Raw genomic sequence first — 17,920 nt, 5'->3', positions numbered from 1 at the left:
GGACCAAGTGAAGCCAACTCTGACCTCACTTAATTCGCGGCCCGGCTCTGACCCTGTTTCCCCCTCCCCCTGAAGTGTGTCATCAGTCACATTCTCCAAAGAAGCAATTTCGTGGGTTGTAGAGGTCCCTCCCTCCAGCCACTGTGGGTCTGCATCAGTGGTGGGTTGCTCCCGGTTCACACCGGTTTGCAAGAACCAGTAGTAAAAATTTGTAGTAGTTCGGAGAACCGGTAATAACATTGGATGACCACACCCCCAAACCGGTCCCCGGCCCGGTCGCTGCTCGCTTACCCTGCCCACCTCATCAGAGGCTTTAAAAAAACTTTTAAAAGCCTTTTTTCTACAACCTCTTCGGCCGAAAAAAATGCTTTTAAAAGTAAAAAAAAAAGCCTCTGATGATCGCGTGGCTCAGCTGGGATCGTCAGAGGCTTTTAAAAGCATTTTTTCTGCAACCTCTTTGGCCAAAGAGGTTGTAGAAAAAAAAAAGGCCTTTAAAAGCCTCTGGCGATCCCAGCTGAGTTGCCTGATCATCAGAGGCTTCTAAAAGCATTTTTTTCTGCAACCTCTTAAGGTTGTAGAAAAAATGCTTTTAAAAGTAAAAAAAAAAAAAAAAAAAAGTTGGCCACGCCCACCCAGGCACATTACTCCCCCACCAAGCCACGCCCACAAAATAAGCCACGCCCACAGAACCAGTAGTAAAAAATTTTAGAACCCACCCCTGGTCTGCATGGATATGACCTTGACGTGGCTGGCTGGAATGTGCTTTGTTTTGACTGAAGTGCAAGTTCCTCAATGCAGCTGCAATGTTTGATTCCCCATCCCCCTGCCTATGGCAACTTAAGAGTAGGTCAGGAATGCTTCGTGAGTTGGCACTAAAGAACAAGGGAGAGGGAAAACCCAAGCTGAGTCAACCCCTCAAATGGACAATGGAATGCCAAACGGTGTTCGAAAAGCTTATGCCTGTTTGCAGCTGAACCCATGCTGAAGCACCCAGAACGAAATGCCCCATTTGTCATTCAAGCTGATTCTAGCGATGTGGCAGTTGGGGCTGTCCTACTCCAGAAAAATGAGCAAGGAGTCCTGCAGCCATGAGCTTACTGTCTGAAAACTGTCTGAGGCTGAGCAGAGGTGTGTGGTCTGGGAAAAGGAAGCTTATGCTGTACAGTGGGCCCTCCTCACATGGAGGCGTTTTTAGAGGGTAGTAAAGCCCCTTTTGAGGTATGGACAGATCATAAGACTCTAGAAGCTTTGAAAAGACCCAGGTTATCCCCAAAACAAGTGTGATGGGCTCAGTACTTCAACTGATTTAATTTCACATTGCACATCTCCCGGGGGGGGGGGGCGTAAAACTTTCTAGCTGATGGTGTCTCCCCACTACCTCAATAGAATAGCTCCAGAACTGGAGTTTCCGGAAGCGAGCGGCATGACTGATGAGCCTGGCAAAACCCAGCCAGATGAACCGTCGCCGGGGGGGGGGGGGTGTCTTCTTACCGGATCTGTCCTGTAGGGACAGTGAAGAAGGAGAGGCAGCTCGGTAGCTACAGAGGAACAGGCAAGTTACTCGGAAAGCCCGAGAAAACTCTTCGATTCGGCGATGGGGGGCGGTGATCAGTGCAAATTGCCATGAAGCCGGAGCATCCGGAATAAGCGTTGTGCAGGAGTGAAGATTTGGACAGAGTACTGGTACCAGGTAAGTGATTGGCCAACTCACAGGTAATAAAAGAAAAATTGGAAAATTTTAGAATTACCCCAGTGTGGAAATAGCGACTAAACAGTGACGGGGGGAGACAACTGATAGAGAAAAAATACGGAAGTGACAAGCACTCTATAGGACAGCCCGACTAAAGATTTAAAGTTGAATATAAATGAAAATGTTAAATTGGAATTTGGACTTTTCAGATTTGGATTGGATTATAAACAGATTGGTTGGATATAAAAGTTAAAGAAGAAGTGGGAAAACTTTCCTTTTCTCCTTTTTGAATTACAAACAAAATGGATATTTTTTAACCGGCTGAGTGGAATTGTGGATTGTAGAGAGACATCTCCAGGAGAAATGAGAGTATGACATTAAACTTTCTGTTTTGAGGGAAAACTTTGAAGCAGTGAGAAAAACAAATAAAACCTTGAACTTTTAAAATGATAAGCTGTGAGAACTAAGGAGGATTTGTGTGTCTACAAGCAGTTAGACTTTGATGATTAAAAAAGGAGGATTATAATGTGGATTTAAATTGGAACAATATCAACCCAGAAAGAATAAAATGGCACAGGAATTTAAGGAAATGATGAAGATGATGTGCTTGGAAATAAAGGAAATGATTACAATCTTGCATGGAAAATCGAAACTTGATGAATCTAAGACTGAGCTAGAATACATGGAAGCTGAAAAGGAAATAACCAATGAAAAACAGGAAAGAGAGATCGACAACGAAGAAGAAGACAAAGACAAAGAGACTGACTATGGAAAATTAAACAATGAAATACAGTCAGGTCCAGAAATATTGGGACATCGACACAATTCTAACATCTTTGGCTCTATACACCACCACAATGGAGTTGGAATGAAACAAACACAATGTGCGTTAACTGCAGACTGTCAGCTTTAATTTGAGGGTATGTACATCCAACTCAGGTGAACGGTGTAGGATTTACAGCAGTTTGTATATGTGCCTCCCACTTGTTAAGGGACCAAAAGTAATGGGACAATTGGCTTCTCAGCTGTTCCATGGCCAGGTGTGTGATATTCCCTCATTACCCCAATTACAATGTGCAGATAAAAGGCCCAGAGTTCATTTCAAGTGTGCTATTTGCATTTGGAATCTGTTGCTGTCAACTCTCAAGATGAGATCCAAAGAGCTGTCACTATCAGTGAAGCAAGCCATCATTAGGCTGAAGAAACAAAACAAACCCATCAGAGAGATAGCAAGAACATTAGGCATGGCCAAAACAACTGTTTGAAACATTCTCAAAAAGAAGGAATGCACCGGTGAGCTCAGCAACACCAAAAGACCTGGGAGACCATGGAAAACAAGTGTGGTGGATGACCGAAGAATTCTTTCCCTGGTGAAGAAAACACCCTTCACAACAGTTGGCCAGATCAAGAACACTCTACAGGAGGTAGGTGTATGTGTGTCAAAGTCAACAATCAAGAAAGACTTCACCAGAATGAATACAGAGGGTTCACCACAAGATGTAAACCATTGGTGAGCTTCAAAAACAGGAAGGCCAGATTATAGTTTGCCAAACAACATCTAACAAAGCCTTCACAGTTCTGGAACAAGATCCTATGGACAGATGAGACCAAGATCAACTTGTACCAGAGTGATGGGAAGAGAAGAGTATGGAGAAGGAAAGGAATTGCTCATGATCCTAAGCATATCACCTCATCAGTGAAGCATGGTGGTGGTAGTGTCATGGCGTGGGCATGTATGGCTGCCAATGGAACTGGTTCTCTTGTATTTATTGATGATGTGACTGCTGACAAAAGCAGCAGGATGAATTCTGAAGTGTTTTGGGCAATATTATCTGCTCACATTCAGCCAAATGCTGCAGAACTCATTGGACGGCACTTCACAGTGCAGATGGACAATGACCCAAAGCATACTGCAAAAGCAACCAAAGAGTTTTTGAAGGGACAGAAGTGGAATGTTATGCAATGGCCAAGTCAATCACCTGACCTGAATCCCATTGAGCATGCATTTCACTTGCTGAAGACAAAACTGAAGGGAAAATGCCCCAAGAACAAGCAGGAACTGAAGACAGTTGCAGTAGAGGCCTGGCAGAGCATCACCAGGGATGAAACCCACTGTCTGGTGATGTCTATGCATTCCAGACTTCAGGCTGTGATTGACTGCAAAGGATTTGCAACCAAGTATTAAGAAGGGAAAGTTTGATTTATGATTATTATTCTGTCCCATTACTTTTGGTCCCTTAACAAGCGGGAGGCACATATGCAAACTGCTGTAAGTCCTACACCGTTCACCTGAGTTGGATGTACATACCCTCAAATTAAAGCTGACAGTCTGCAGTTAACGCACATTGTATTTGTTTCATTCCAACTCCATTGTTGTGGTGTATAGAGCCAAAGATGTTAGAATTGTGTCGATGTCCCAATATTTCTGGACCTGACTGTAGGTTGTAATAATAAAAGGGGGAACCTTAAAGATTACAGTGGGACTAATAATGGGGAATATAGAAAAAAAGGAAAGAAACAAGGAAGGAAAAGAGGGTCGAATAGAAAAAATATAAAAAGATTAAATGATTACACTGGGATTTACAGTGGAAGTACAAAAAAGAGGGAAAGAGATGGGAAATAATGGGAAATAAAAGGCAAAACAAAAGATTTTATGATTTTAAAATACAAAACAAGTATACTGGGATTAACAATGGAAATATAGGAAAAAGGAAAGAGAAAGGAGAAATAATGGGAAATATAGGGCAGAATAGGAGAGCTCAGAATCTTAAAACACAAAAGAAAGGAAGAGGAAGGAAAAAGAAAAAGAAAAAAATAGAGGAGAAAGGAAGAAAGGGAGAAAGAAATGAAAGGGGGAATAAATTTAGAATTGTAAGATTTAACAGATAAGATGAATGTTAGAAAAAAGATAAAATAGTGATACCAATTAAGTGACTTAAAATGATGGGAAATTAAAGAGATGTATGAAGTAAATGAAATAAGATTTATGTTTGATGTTTTAAATATGCTCTATTGAAAATTTGAGAAATTGAAAGAATTGTCATATTTTTAAGTGCAGTGTTGGAGGTTTATAAAATGATAAGTTGTAATAATATGAATAAATTTAATTGGGGGAATTGTAATAAATTGGAATATTTTAAACTATATATTTGAAATGTAATCAAAAAAGGGAAAGAAGGCGAATTAAGATTAAAATAAGAACTAATTAGATTGGGGGCAATTAGAAATGATTAAGATGTGAATTATAAATATATATTGTTAACAAGATAAGTAGAATTTTGAGAAAGATATTTAATAAATGAAAGAAAGGTCGGGGTTACCTGGACACCATAGTGAAAATATTAAATTGAAAATCTATATAGCAATAGAGAGAGATGGAAGAAGAAGTAGAGAGATGGGAGAGAAGGGAAGGGGAGAGAGGGATAGAAGAGAAGGGAGGAAGGGAGGGAGGGGAAATCAGAGTAGGAGAGAGGGTTAGTCAGGGAGGAAGAAAGGAGGAGAAGGAGAAAGGAAGGGGAAGTAGTAAGGAGCAGGAGAAGAGGGAAAGAAAGTAAGAAGGAAGGAAAGAAGAGAGGGAGAGGGAAGAGACTGAGAAGAAAGATTGCTGTATAACAAAAAAGAGGAAATGGAAGAAAGGCAACCCTGAACACACATAAATATATGAAGATAAAGAAGAAATTGTTAAAAAATAAAAGAGAATAAATGTGAACAAACAGGAAAATTAGAATTTGAGAGTGAATGAAGATGTTGTTTATATAAATAAATATAGAAATATTGAGATATGAATTAAAGAAAAAATAGGGGGAAAAAGGAAGATTTTGGCAAAAATTGTAATTGAGTAAAATGTATTTGAACTTGAAAAATTGTATAAGAAATGGCCAATACTCTGTTCAAAAAAAGATGCGGGTGAATGTGGGGGGGGGAATCAATAAAACTTGATTTAAAAAAAAAGAATAGCTCTAGAACTGAAGTCATCAGCCAAATCATCCCCTCCAATCAACTGGCCATCTGTCAAGGCCAACTCGCTCTGCACTTTCGCTCTCAGCTAGACAGAAACAGAAACCAGGGAGGGGGGAGGAATGATTAGAATGTATGGGTGGCTGGGAGGGAATTGAGGAATTCATGTGCACCATCTGTGGCCTGGGAGACTCTCAACACCTCAAGGTCGAACGATGAGAGCCTTCTGAGTCGAGCAGTTTGCCAAAACAAAGAGATTGCACTGGATTGGTGGACACTGGACAGTGGGTGGCCCGGGGGGAAAGGGGGATTTTAACTAAGCAGTTTTTCACGCAAAAAGTCAGAACTGGATCTATCACTAAAGTTATACTCTTGGTAAAATAATGTCCCAGGAGTTTCTTTTGCTGCATATGGGACGGTTGACATTAAGCCAGTTCTCATAGTAGTAGCCTACCTGGATCCCACCAGGAGGCCAACAACCTCAAGATGTCAGTGGCAAATATTTGGATGAGAGGAAGAAGCCAGGAGAAATCCTGGCCCGGGAGTCTTTGGCGATGCTCCAAGCCGGAGCATGGGTGCAGCCGGCCGGCGTGCATCCCAAACAGAAGACCAAGAGATCCGAGCAACAGCCTGAGAGCACGAGAGGGCAAAGGCCGCCCCGTACCAGGGGCCAAAAACCCACTGGGTGCTAAATGTGGGCAAGGCGGCGGAAGCCAAGGACCCCCTGGGTCCTGAGGGAGTCAACATGGTCTGAAGGAGCAGGTGGAAAACGGGGTGACTGGCTGAGTGGGACGAACCGGCTGAGTGGGACAAACCAGCTGAGTGGGACGAACCAGCTGAGTGGGACGAACCAGCTGAGTGGAAGCTTCTGGTTGCTACCCGCAGCCCATCAATGGAGCAGCTGACAGAGAAGTGTAAGGGTTTGGAGATTTAGCCGGTTATATCACCAGGGACCACGACATTGGTAACCAGGGCAGGAGAAGTGAAGCCGCCAATGATGGTGGCTACCCCATCTCCCCCTCTCCTGCAGTCGACTGTACTGACACCAATGGTGATGGCTGGAGCTGTGGTGCAGATGGTGGCAGCAGTTGACCCCGCCACCCTACCTTTGGCGTTGCAGCAGATGGTCCCGATGGTTCCAGCAGTGGCTGGGGCCCCTGCACTGGTGCTGGTGGCAGTGGCTGGCTTGCTGCCAGGATACATCCTAGTCAGGAGGAGCACCCCCCCCTTGGTGGTCCGCTTTGACAGATGCACAGACCACCTGGCCCATTTCCTGGCTCAGATATGGCTCTATATGGAGCGCTACGGAGTGATGTACCCAGATGATACACCCAGGTTCATGCTGTCGCATCCAACCTGGGAGTGCTTTGGTGTCTCTACATGATGAGGAGTCTCCAGAGCTGACTGACCTGGACGCCTTCATGCAAGTACTGTGAGTGGTTTGAATACCCTATGGCAGCTCGATGCGCAGAGGCCCACATCCGCACCCTAAAGCAGGGCAAGCGGATGATGACAGAGTACATCCAAGACCTCCACAGTCTGGCCAGCCACCTGAGAGATTTGCCCGAGCGCATAGTCGTTTACCAATTTCGGGAAGGACTAAATGAGTAAAGGACTAAAGAGCTATACCACAACTGCTTACCCCGGGGGGTGCCACGCAACCTGCAGGCATGGTACCAAGTACTAATGGAGCACTGCGAACACTCCTCATAGGAAAGCCAGCCTCACCAAGCGCCTGAGAAGCAACTGGCCCCCAGAGGAAGAAGAGGGGGGTGCCTTTGATCAAAGGAGGGAAGCCTCACCAAAGCCCAGGAGCTTGGTTCCACTGCAGAAAGGAGGGCCATTGAGCGGTCGAGTGCCTTGCGCCACGCCCGGCTACTGCTCACCCACCTCCGAGCCAGCCGAAGAAAAAGCTCCCCGTGAAGCCAAAAGAGAAGACACATGTGAGACAGCAGGTCATGGAATTCTATCCTCAATCCAGCAAGGAGGAGGGAACTCCAACCCCCACCAAACTGGGCCCAATCTTCTATGAAAGCAACAGTGAGGGGGAAGACAACCCAATGGTAAGTGGTACCATCATCCCTATGACAGCCAGGGTGGAGATTTTGGTGTCCTCCTCAGGAGTAAGGGAGGTCCTCAAAGCCCTACTGGACTCGGGATGCATCAGATGCTTGGTTAGCCCCCAGGTGGTAGAGAAGCTAGGGATGAGGCTGAGGAGACTGAGGCAGCCCATGTTTTTTTCCCATTTGGATCATTCCATAACAGGAGGAGTACCAGAGACCTGCCTGACCGAGCCCATAAAGCTCAAGGCTGGGGCCCACATAGAGCCTATTCGATTCATTGTAGCCCCTGGGATGACAGAAGCCATGGTCCTAGAGATAGTATGGTGGAAAAAATGGAACCCCTCTGTTAAGCAGGATAAGACCAAGATGTAGAGAAATCTAATTGCCCCCTGGGTTGCTACCAGTTTTGAGTGATGCCATTTGGATGGCAGGGAGTGCCTGCTGTGTTCATGCAGCTGATAAACGAGGTTTGCATGAGCACCTCTACAAAGGGGTCTTGGTATACCTGACCGATATACCAAGACCAAAGAAGGACACATGAAACTGGTCAGGGTGGTACTCGAGAAACTACAGAAAGCTCAGGTTTAAGCCAATCTGTCTGAATGTGATGTTCACAAAATGAGCCTCGACTACCTGGGGTACCACATTTCGAGAGAGGGGGCAGAAATGGACATTGATAAAGTGAAGGTAATAGCTGCGGTGGCACAGTGGTTAGAATGCAGTACTGCAGGCTACTTCTGCTGATCACCGGCTGCCAGCAGTTTGGCAGTTCAGGTCTCACTGGCTCAAGGTTGACTTCCATCCTTCCAAGGTCGGTAAAATGAGGACCCAGATTGTTGGGGGCAATATGCTGACTCTGTAAACTGCTTAGACAGGGCTGTAAAGCAGTGTGAAGCGGTATATAAGTCTAAGTGCTATTGCTATTGCTATTAGAATGGGAACCCCCTTAAATCTGGAGGCAGTTGCAAAGTTTCCTCAGCTTTGCAAACTTCTAACACCAATTCATCCCTACGTTTGTCCAGATAGCCCTCACAGCCTGTGAGGCTTCCCTTTCACCGGGACCGCACCCGCATGGGAAATCAATGGCCACCGGCAGCACTGCCAATCTCTCCCCCTCCCCTCGTCCCTTCCTGAGCATGGAGGAAGGAGAATGATGGGAATGAGAAGGAGGGAGAGGGAGGGAGGGAGGGAGGGAAGAAGGAAGGAAGGAAGGAAGGAAGGAAGGAAGGAAGGAAGGAAGGAAGGAAGGAAGGAAGGAAGGAAAAAGGTAGGGATAGGAGGAGTAAGTGTGGGGGAGAAGCAGGAGGAGAAGGAAGAGGAGGAGGAAGAGGAGAAGGAGGAAGAGCGGAAGGAGAAGGGAGGAAGGGAGGGAGGAAGATGGGAATGAGAAGGAGGGAAGGAAGGAAGATGGGAATGAGAAGGAAGGATGGAGGGAGGGAGGGGAAAAGGTAAAAATAGGAGTAAGGGTGGGGGAGGAGAAGGAGTAGGGGAAAGAGGAAGAGAGGAAGAGAGGAAGGAGAAGGAGGGAAGGAGGGAAGGAAGGAAAGAAGGAAGGAGATTATGAGAGGGAGGGAGGGTCTGAGGGAAGTCCTGCTGTAGCACTTGGCCACCAGCAGCCCTGCTGCCCTTTCACCATCCCCTTGCCCCCTCCACTCCTGGTGGTCTCCCATCCTATAGATGAGGATGCTTTGGTTACAAAGCCAGGTCTCCTCACAAGGAGAGGGAGTGGGCCTCCCTCTGACCCACACACTTTGCCCTCCTGCACACACCACGGGCAACCTGGCCAAGGAGAGCCAGCACAGCACCAGCAGCCTAGAGGAGGAGGTAAGCACAGCTGGGCACCTCCTCGGGGAAGTGGGGCTGGGCTGTCCCGGTGCCCTCGGGCCAGGCTGGGCACTTGCCCTTGGCTGCCCAGGGCTCCGGGCAACCCATGCCGCCATCCAAGGGTCCTACGCGTGGCCTGAGAGGGACAGCGAAGCTCCTCTGATGGACAAGGGTTTGGCGCTCGCCCTGGTCTCGCCTTCCTCCGCTGGCAACAATGGATCCCCCAACCCTGCCCGGGCTACCACAGGCGCCCCCTGATGTGAGCGACATTGAGCTGTCCATGCCCACCCCAGCCACCTGAGATCAACCACAACCCTGATGCGGTCCTCAATGAAATTGAGTTTGACAACCCTGATCTAGTCCAACCCTCCACCCCCAATGAAATTGTCCTTGAAGATAATCCAGAAGCTTCAGTTGGTCCAGAATGCAGTGGTGAAGGTAGTTATGTTTCTTGTTATGCCCATGTCACCTCTACTCCACATGCTGCACTGACTCCCAATAAGCTTTCAGATGCAATTTAAACTGCTGCTCAACACTTATTTGTCGATTATTAATGGGACCACCTGTTGCTTAAGGTATCTGCCCTACCTACATATTCCAATAGGGAGGGCACACTTCAGATCCTCTCACTGAGACATTGCCCTGGTGGCACAGTGGTTAGAATGCAGTATGTCCACAGCCTGGAGTTTAATCCTGACAGGACTCAAGGTTGACTCAGCCTTCCATCCTTTGGAGGTCGGTAAAATGAGGAGCCAGATAATTGGGGGCAATATGCTGACATTTGTAAACTGCCCAGAGAGTGCTGTAAAGCACTATGGGATGGTATAAATCTAAGTGCTATTTCCACCTTATGGGACTTCAAGGATATGCCTTCTCTACTTTTTGGAATAATCTGTCCTCCAATATATGATTGGTCCCTACCCTATAGGCAGTGGTGGGATTCAGCCAGTTCGCACCACTTCAGGAGAACCGGTTGTTAACTTTCTGAGCAGTTTGGCAAACTGGTTGTTGGAAGAAATTATTAGGGCAGAGAACCAGTTGTTAAATTACTTGAATCCCACCACTGCCTATAGGCCTTTAGAAATGCAGTTAAGACTGGCTTTTGCCCTGAGCCTTTGGGTCTGGATAAGTAGAGTTCCATTTGCTGTGTGGCAGCACACTTTAGTCTGGTCACCATTTAATGGTTTTAGCTGATTTTTATTTTGTTGCTTTGTACCTGTAGTTGACTTTTATATTTCACCCAGAATCACCTCTTGAATTGGGTGGCCATATAAATGTTTCCAATACATAAATCTCATTAAGAATATATAACCTGTGTGAGTTATAGCTTATCTTGTGAAGTATTTGCATTTTAAAATTAATTTTATTTTTAAAGACGGTTAGTAGACAGACATTATCTAATAACATTGTAGCAATATTGCAAACCTCAACAAAGTGGGGAGAAGCAGAACCTAAAAAGACAATGGTAAGCCATTTCAGTATTCATTGTCAAACGAAATTAAATGGATGTGTTCGTGCAGTCACCAGGAGTTAACTGACTTCAAGGGCCTTTTTATTTTAATGGGAGTACAGCAAAGTTAATTCAAACACAAAAATTAAAAAGAACAAAAATATTCACGCAACTCACGCAAGGTTGACTCAGCCTTCCATCCTTTCTAAGGTAGGTGTGGGGGCAATAAGCTGACTTTGTATAAAAATATACAAAAGTATGAAGGCTATTGCTTAACGCCTTGTAAGCCGCCCTGAGTCTCCGGAGAAGGGCGGCATATAAATTAAATTTAAAAAAACAACAACTCATGCTCACTTGCTACAAAGCAAGCTTTTGTTGTTGTAATTGGGCCTTTGAATTAGTTTTGACTCTATGTGGTTATATGGATATCAATTTTCTTTCCCATGCAGCATAAGGGTAGTTTAGCACCCAATGCAGCCTATCAGAACACAAAATACTGTTATTAACAGAAAGCATTCATATTAACTTTGAGCAAAAAGAAATGTTAACATAGGTCCAACAGACTATTGCTGTGATAATTCATTCAATTTCACTTAAGAATAAGGCTTGCTATAGAAGTATATATACTTAATATACTTAAAACTGAAGTATCAGATTGGCATAAATATTCAGACCCTTTGGAACACTTGAAATTTAGCTTAGGTGCCTCCCAGTTCTCTTGCTCATTGCTGACATATTTCTACACCTTGATTGGAGTCTACCTGTGGTAAATTAAATTGATTGGACATGATTTGGAAAGGCACACACCTCTCTATAGAAGACCTCACAGCTGACAATACATACTGTAGCAGAGCAAAAGCCATGAGGTCAAAGGAACTGCCTGCAGAGCTCATAGAAGATTATTGCAAGGCACAGAACTAGGGAAGGCTACAATAAAATTTCTGCTGCACTGAAGGTTCCTAAGAGTACAGTGGCCTCCATAATTCTCAAATGGAAGATGTTTGGCACAACCAAGACTCTTTTCCAAGAGCTGGTCGCCCAGTCAAACTGAGCAATCGGGGGAGAAGGGCCTTAGTAAGAGAGGTGACCAAAAATTTGATGGTCACTCTGACTGAACTCCAGATATCCTGTGTGGAGATGGGACAGAGTTCCAGAAGGACAACCATCACTGCAGCCCTCCACTGATCTGGGCTTTATGGCAGAGTGGCTAGATGGAAGACTCTCCTCAGTACAAAACACATGAAAGCCCACTTGGAGTTTGCAAAAAAGCACCTAAAGGACTCTCAGGCTGTGAGGAACAAGATTCTCTGGTCTGATGCAACCAAGATTGAAATGTTTGGCCTCAATTCTAAATGTTATGTCTGGAGAAAACCAGGCACCACTCATCACCTGCCCAATATCATCCCAACAGTGAAGCATGGTGGTAGCAGCAGCATGCTGTGGGGGTGTTTTTCAGCAGCAGGGACTGTGAGATTGGTCAGGGTTGAGGGAAAGCTGAATAGAGCAAAGTACAGGGATATCCTCAATGAAAACCTGTTCCACAGCGCTCAGGGCCTCAGAATGGGCCACATGTTCACTTTCCAACATGACAATGATCCTAAGCACACAGACAAGACAACACTGGAGTGGTTTAGGGACAACTTTGTGAATGTCGTAGAGTGGCCCAGCCAGAGCCCTGACTTGACCCCTATTGAACATCTCTGGAGGGACCTGAAAATGTCTGTCCACCGACGGTTGCCATCCAACCTGACTGAGCTTGAGAGGATTTGCAAGGAAGAATGGCAGAAAATCCCCCAATCCAAGTGTGCAAAGCTTGTCGTGTCATACCCCAAAAGACTTGAGGCCATAATTGCTGTCGAAGATGCTTCAGCGAAGTACTGAGTGAAGGGTCTGAATACTTATGCCAATGTGATATTTCAGTTTTTTCCTTTTAATAAAGTTAGACATTTCTAAAGTTATGTTTTCACTTTGTCATTATGGGGTATTGAGTGTAGATTAATGAGAAAAAATGAATTTCAACAACTGTAGAATCAGGCTGCAGCATAACAAAATTGACAAAAGTGAAGGGGGTCTTAATACTTTCTGAATGCACTATATGTTGATTGGTAAGTAGAAAAATAGCTTTCAAATCAACTCTACAGACTGATAGGGATGGAAGATAATGAGAGAAAACAGTTTCGGCAAATACTCCAGTATTTTCAACAGTTTAATTTCTTGGTTTTTTCCCCCTTGTTCTAGTTTTTTGGAGAATGGAGCACCCAATGAATGTTAAATATGTAATTGGATGAAACATTCCACTAAGGCAAATCAGCAAAGGAATACTCCTTACTATTCCACTCACAGCAAAATTAAATTAGAATCAAATCCAAGCACTTCATTAAATCTTCAAATCATACACAATATATAACAAGGCAACATTCGTGTTGCCAACCTAATGAAAGTTTTAAGTATTAAAATAGGGGTGTGAAACTCGTGGCCCGCAGGCTGGATGCGTCACGTGCTGGTCATGCCCACTCCCCCGTTTAGCGAAGGGCAAAAAATTTGTGATACATCACATGACGACAACATGACTCTGTGAGTTTGACACCCATTATAAAAGAATGACTTAAAACTTATAAAACTACAAAATGTATGTATTTATTTATTTATTTTGTCTCATTTCTATGCCGCCCAACTCCCAAGATGACTGATTCTAGGGGGGATGAAAGGAAAAGCAAAGGCACTTATTCCTAAATCAGACATATTTTCATAAAAAATATAAAATTTATAAAAATAAAATCATACTAGAACAGCTGAACTTTATATGGGCTTCAACTGTTAAATGATGGATCTAGCCCAATAACTCAGAGACAAATTTCAATCCTTTAATCTGTATCTTTATTGCAGGCCTAGGCGGATCCTAGGCCCAGTGGTACTGGAGGTCACTGACCTTGTATCTTTCTCTTTCAGGTATACATCTGGATCTGAAGGGGAACCTCGTGGTTGGAGCTATTATACCCAGGAGGTATAGGTGGTAAGGAGTGGTTATAGGGGTTATGGGATATGTGGTCAGTTAACCCTTGCAGGACCAGGTGGCCAGGGAGATGGTACTGTTAGACATTTACCATGACAAAACCCCCTCTAAATGTCTAACTGGGTACCTGGTGTAAATGGTTACATACATACAGAGAATATACATGTACAAGTACGGATTACATGTAAACACACATTTTTGACATGAGGTACGCATGCTGTTTATGTGGTAGGGGTTTAGTGAGAATATCTGCTGTTTGCTCCTCTGCGTCACAGTGTACTGCCTTAATGAAACCTATCTCTGAAAACTGCCTGACGTGTTTGCACTTAATGTCAATGTGCCTAGATCGTTGACCTACAGCATCGGCCCTTGAGATTTCTATTGCCGCTTTGTTGTCTTCGTGGATGACTATTGGGTATAAGGGTTCAGCCCAAATACTGCAGAGCAGGTCATCAAACCACACTAAGTTGCTTGCGGCCTTGGATAGACAAACAAATTCTGCTTCCGTGGTTGATGTGGCCACCAGTTTTTGTTTTCCAGTGTACCAATGGATGGGGCAATTGTTGAGTAGCAGCACATAGCCGGAGGTGCTTTTTCTGCTTTTTATGTCTCTGGCCCAATCAGCGTCAGCGTAGCAGGTTAGTTTTGGTTTCTCGGATATTTCTGGCTCTAGGCAGAGTTGGGCATCCGGGCTGAATTTTAGGTATCTAAGCAGTCTTTTGATGGCATTCCAGTGTGATATAGTGGGTTTGCTTACGTGTCTGGACAGCAGGTTAACGGCTAAGGCGATGTTGGGCCTGGTCCAGTTGGATATATACAGCAGTGACCCTATCATTGATCTGTACAATTTATTGTCGGTGAAGGGTTCAGATTCCTCGTACATATTCTTTAGGAACTCTGGGAGTCTCGCTGGGTTTTGCTTCAGACATGTTGCATTTGGATAGCAACTTGATGATCTTTTCTTTCTGGGAGAGGCGAAACCCTTTGTCGGTTTTCATCACTTGGACCCCTAGGTATTTATCGATCTTTCCTAGTGACTTTAGGGAGAAGTGGCTACCCAGCTCAGTGGCGAACTTGTCACATCTGTCCTTGTGTTTGCTTATGTACAAGATGTCGTCCACATAAATGAGCACGCCTTCAGATGTGTTGTTTTCTTTCTTTGTGAAGAAACATTTGTCAGCTGAAGTGGCTTCGAAACCCATGGATCTGAGAGCCTTGGCTAGGCAATCATACCACCTTTTGCCCGACTGCTTGAGTCCATATAGGCTTTTGTTCAGCAGCCAGGTCTGGTTCTTGCCTTCCTTGTATCCAGGCGATGCTTTGACATATATCTCTTTGTCCAATTCGGCGTGGAGGTATGCTGTTTGTATGTCGAATTGGAATACTTCCAGGCCTAGGATGGTGGCCACCACCAGGGCACTTTTGACACTCTCTGCCCTGACGGTAGGCGAGTAGGTGTCTGTATAATCTTCAGGGTATCTTTGGGCGAAACCCTGTGCGACCAGTCTCGCCTTGTACAGGACCTTGTTATCTTCTAATGTCTTAACTCTGAACACCCATTTGGTTCCTATCGGCTTTTTGTCCTCTGGAATTTGGGCAGGCGAGTATACTTGGAGGTTCCTTAGGCTCTCCATCTCTTTCTCCATGGCAGATATCCATTTCTCCCTCTCTTCCTGGGGGAGCCCGAGGATGTCTTCATATGAGTTGGGTGTGAAATGGGTGTTATGGATGGCCATGACATAGTCTTCCAGCTTCTTTGGCAGCTTGTTTCTGTTTCCTCTGACTGGCCTGCTGGGGGTTGGTTCGGTTTGTTGCATGTTGTCTGCCTCTTTGTTTGTCAGGTCGTCTATCTTCAGGGAGGGGTGCCCTTCCTTCCACTCTCTGATGTTTGCTTTATGATTGTTGGCTTTATGCTCTCCAACCTTCTTTTCCCCCTGACTATGTTCGAATGCAACCCTATTGGTGGGGATGTCGTTGGAGTGTACCCTTGACCAGTTTGCGTTTTCATGGAAACTGGCAGACCTGGAAACGACAAAACGGTTGTTGTCGTCGATAAATCTGTAGCCCTTTGTGCCTGGTTCGTAACCCACGAATCTCAGTCTCTTTGATAATTTCTCTCCTTTCTTTCTCAGTTGCCTGGGGATCTGGACATCGGCTGGGGCGCCGAATATGTGTAGGTGTGCGATGTTGGGTTTTCTGTTGTATAGCATCTCGTATGGTGTCTTATTGATAGAGCTTGACCACAGTCTATTCAGAGTGTAATTGGAGTAGTGCAGTGCCTCTGACCAGAAATGCTGCCCCATCCCAGCATCCTCCAGGGCACACCTTATCATCGTTTGCAACATCCTATTTTTTCTTTCTACGACCCCATTCTGGAAGGGGGAGAAAGGTGAAGAGGTGTAATGCGTTATGCCCTGTTCTCTCAGCCACCTCGTTAATTCCTTGGCCATGAATTCTGAGCCCCTGTCTGTCATTATTTGTCTTATCTTCATATTGTGTTGCATATCTATTCTTTTGTGGAATTCTTTAAACCTTTGGAACACCTTGTTTTTGTGTCTGAGGGAGTAGACATACCCGTATCTGGTGTAGTCATCCACAATCGTGAGGAAGAATCACTTCCTATGCCCCACGGATGGTTTCAATGGCCCTACCAAGTCCATATGCACTAATTGGAAGGGGGACTCTGTGGTTCGTTTTGACCCCCTGGGGATGGCTTTAACCTTGATCTTTGAACGCTTACAGATTGAACACTCCAGATAGTTTTCACAGTTCTTTACTTTGAGACCTTCGGTACATTCCGTCATTCTTTTTACAATGGGGAAACTTATGTGCCCCAGCCTCCTGTGGAGGAGGTGGGCGCAGTTATCATGCAATGGCTTCCCGATAGATACAGACTTGTTGGCATTTCCATTGCAATTTCCTGCCTCTTGCTGTACCCCCTCTATTTCTGAGCACTCATCTATTTCGTGGTTCGTGTTGGTGTTAATGCCTTCTTCCTCCCTTGCGTTGGGTGTGAAGTAAGGAAGTCCCTCATGTATGGTTACCTTTCCTATCTCCTTCCCTTGCTTGATCAAGTGGGCCTTTCCATCCTTGAACTTTATTTCTATGTTTGTGTCCTGTGTCAGTTTGGTGATGGCTAGTACGTTGTGGGGTATCTCTGGTACGTACAGTACCCCCTCTAAATCCCCTATCTGTGTGATGTGTATGTTTCCCTTCCCTACTACTTTGACCTTGTTTTCGTTTGCTACCTTTATTTCTGAGTCTATTTCTGTGAGTGAGTCTAGTAGCTCTGGGTTGCAAGTAGCGTGATTTGTGGCCCCTGAGTCCAGGAGCCATGTGTTCCTCTCTATCTTATGTTTACCAGTTGGGTCATCGTGCCTGATCCCGTACATAGAGCCTGAGTTACTGTCCCTAGAGTTGTCTCTGCATTCGTGGTGCTTCCTGGGGTTGGGTGACCACCCTCGCCCCCTTTCCTTTGGGTACCTGCGTTCAGGTGACTGCCCCCCTCTGCTGTCGTGGTGTCCCCTATCCCTATGGTTTCTAGGGCAATCCCTCTTTAAGTGGTTCCTTGATCCACAAGAGTAACATTCTGGAGTGCCTCTGGCCCTGTCTTGGAAATCCACCCTTTTTGTAGGCCTAGGATCCCTCCTGGACAGTTGGCGGTCCCTCCTCAGATTGTCCTCTGCAATGAGCTTATTGGTTAGTGTGCCTAGTGTTAGGTATTGCAAGCTGAAGCTATCTAGTTGGGTTATGAAGTTGTCCCAACTGCTATCAAGAGAGTTTATGATTACGCTTATCATGCTCTCTTCAGTGATGATTTCCCCCCTCTGCATGAGCTCTGCCCTTGTAGCATTCATCTTTAAAATGTGCTCACTCATGGGGACCCCTGCCTTGTGTTTGGTGGAATGGAACTCCCTAGATAT

At 45.2% G+C, this 17,920-nt stretch overlaps 1 pseudogene; it reads left to right on the top strand.

The window, feature by feature from the left end:
* Positions 1-7,099: 7,099 nt before the first annotated feature.
* Positions 7,100-12,865, top strand: LOC139317709 (uncharacterized; annotated as a pseudogene).
* The last annotated feature ends 5,055 nt before the right edge of the window (positions 12,866-17,920 follow it).

The sequence above is a fragment of the Pituophis catenifer genome, unplaced genomic scaffold (assembly GCF_029215685.1).
Source record: "Pituophis catenifer annectens isolate HBS135680 unplaced genomic scaffold, rPitCat1.0.hap2 SCAF_5, whole genome shotgun sequence".
Taxonomy (NCBI): domain Eukaryota; kingdom Metazoa; phylum Chordata; class Lepidosauria; order Squamata; family Colubridae; genus Pituophis; species Pituophis catenifer.
This window is presented reverse-complemented; position numbering and strand designations above follow the sequence as displayed.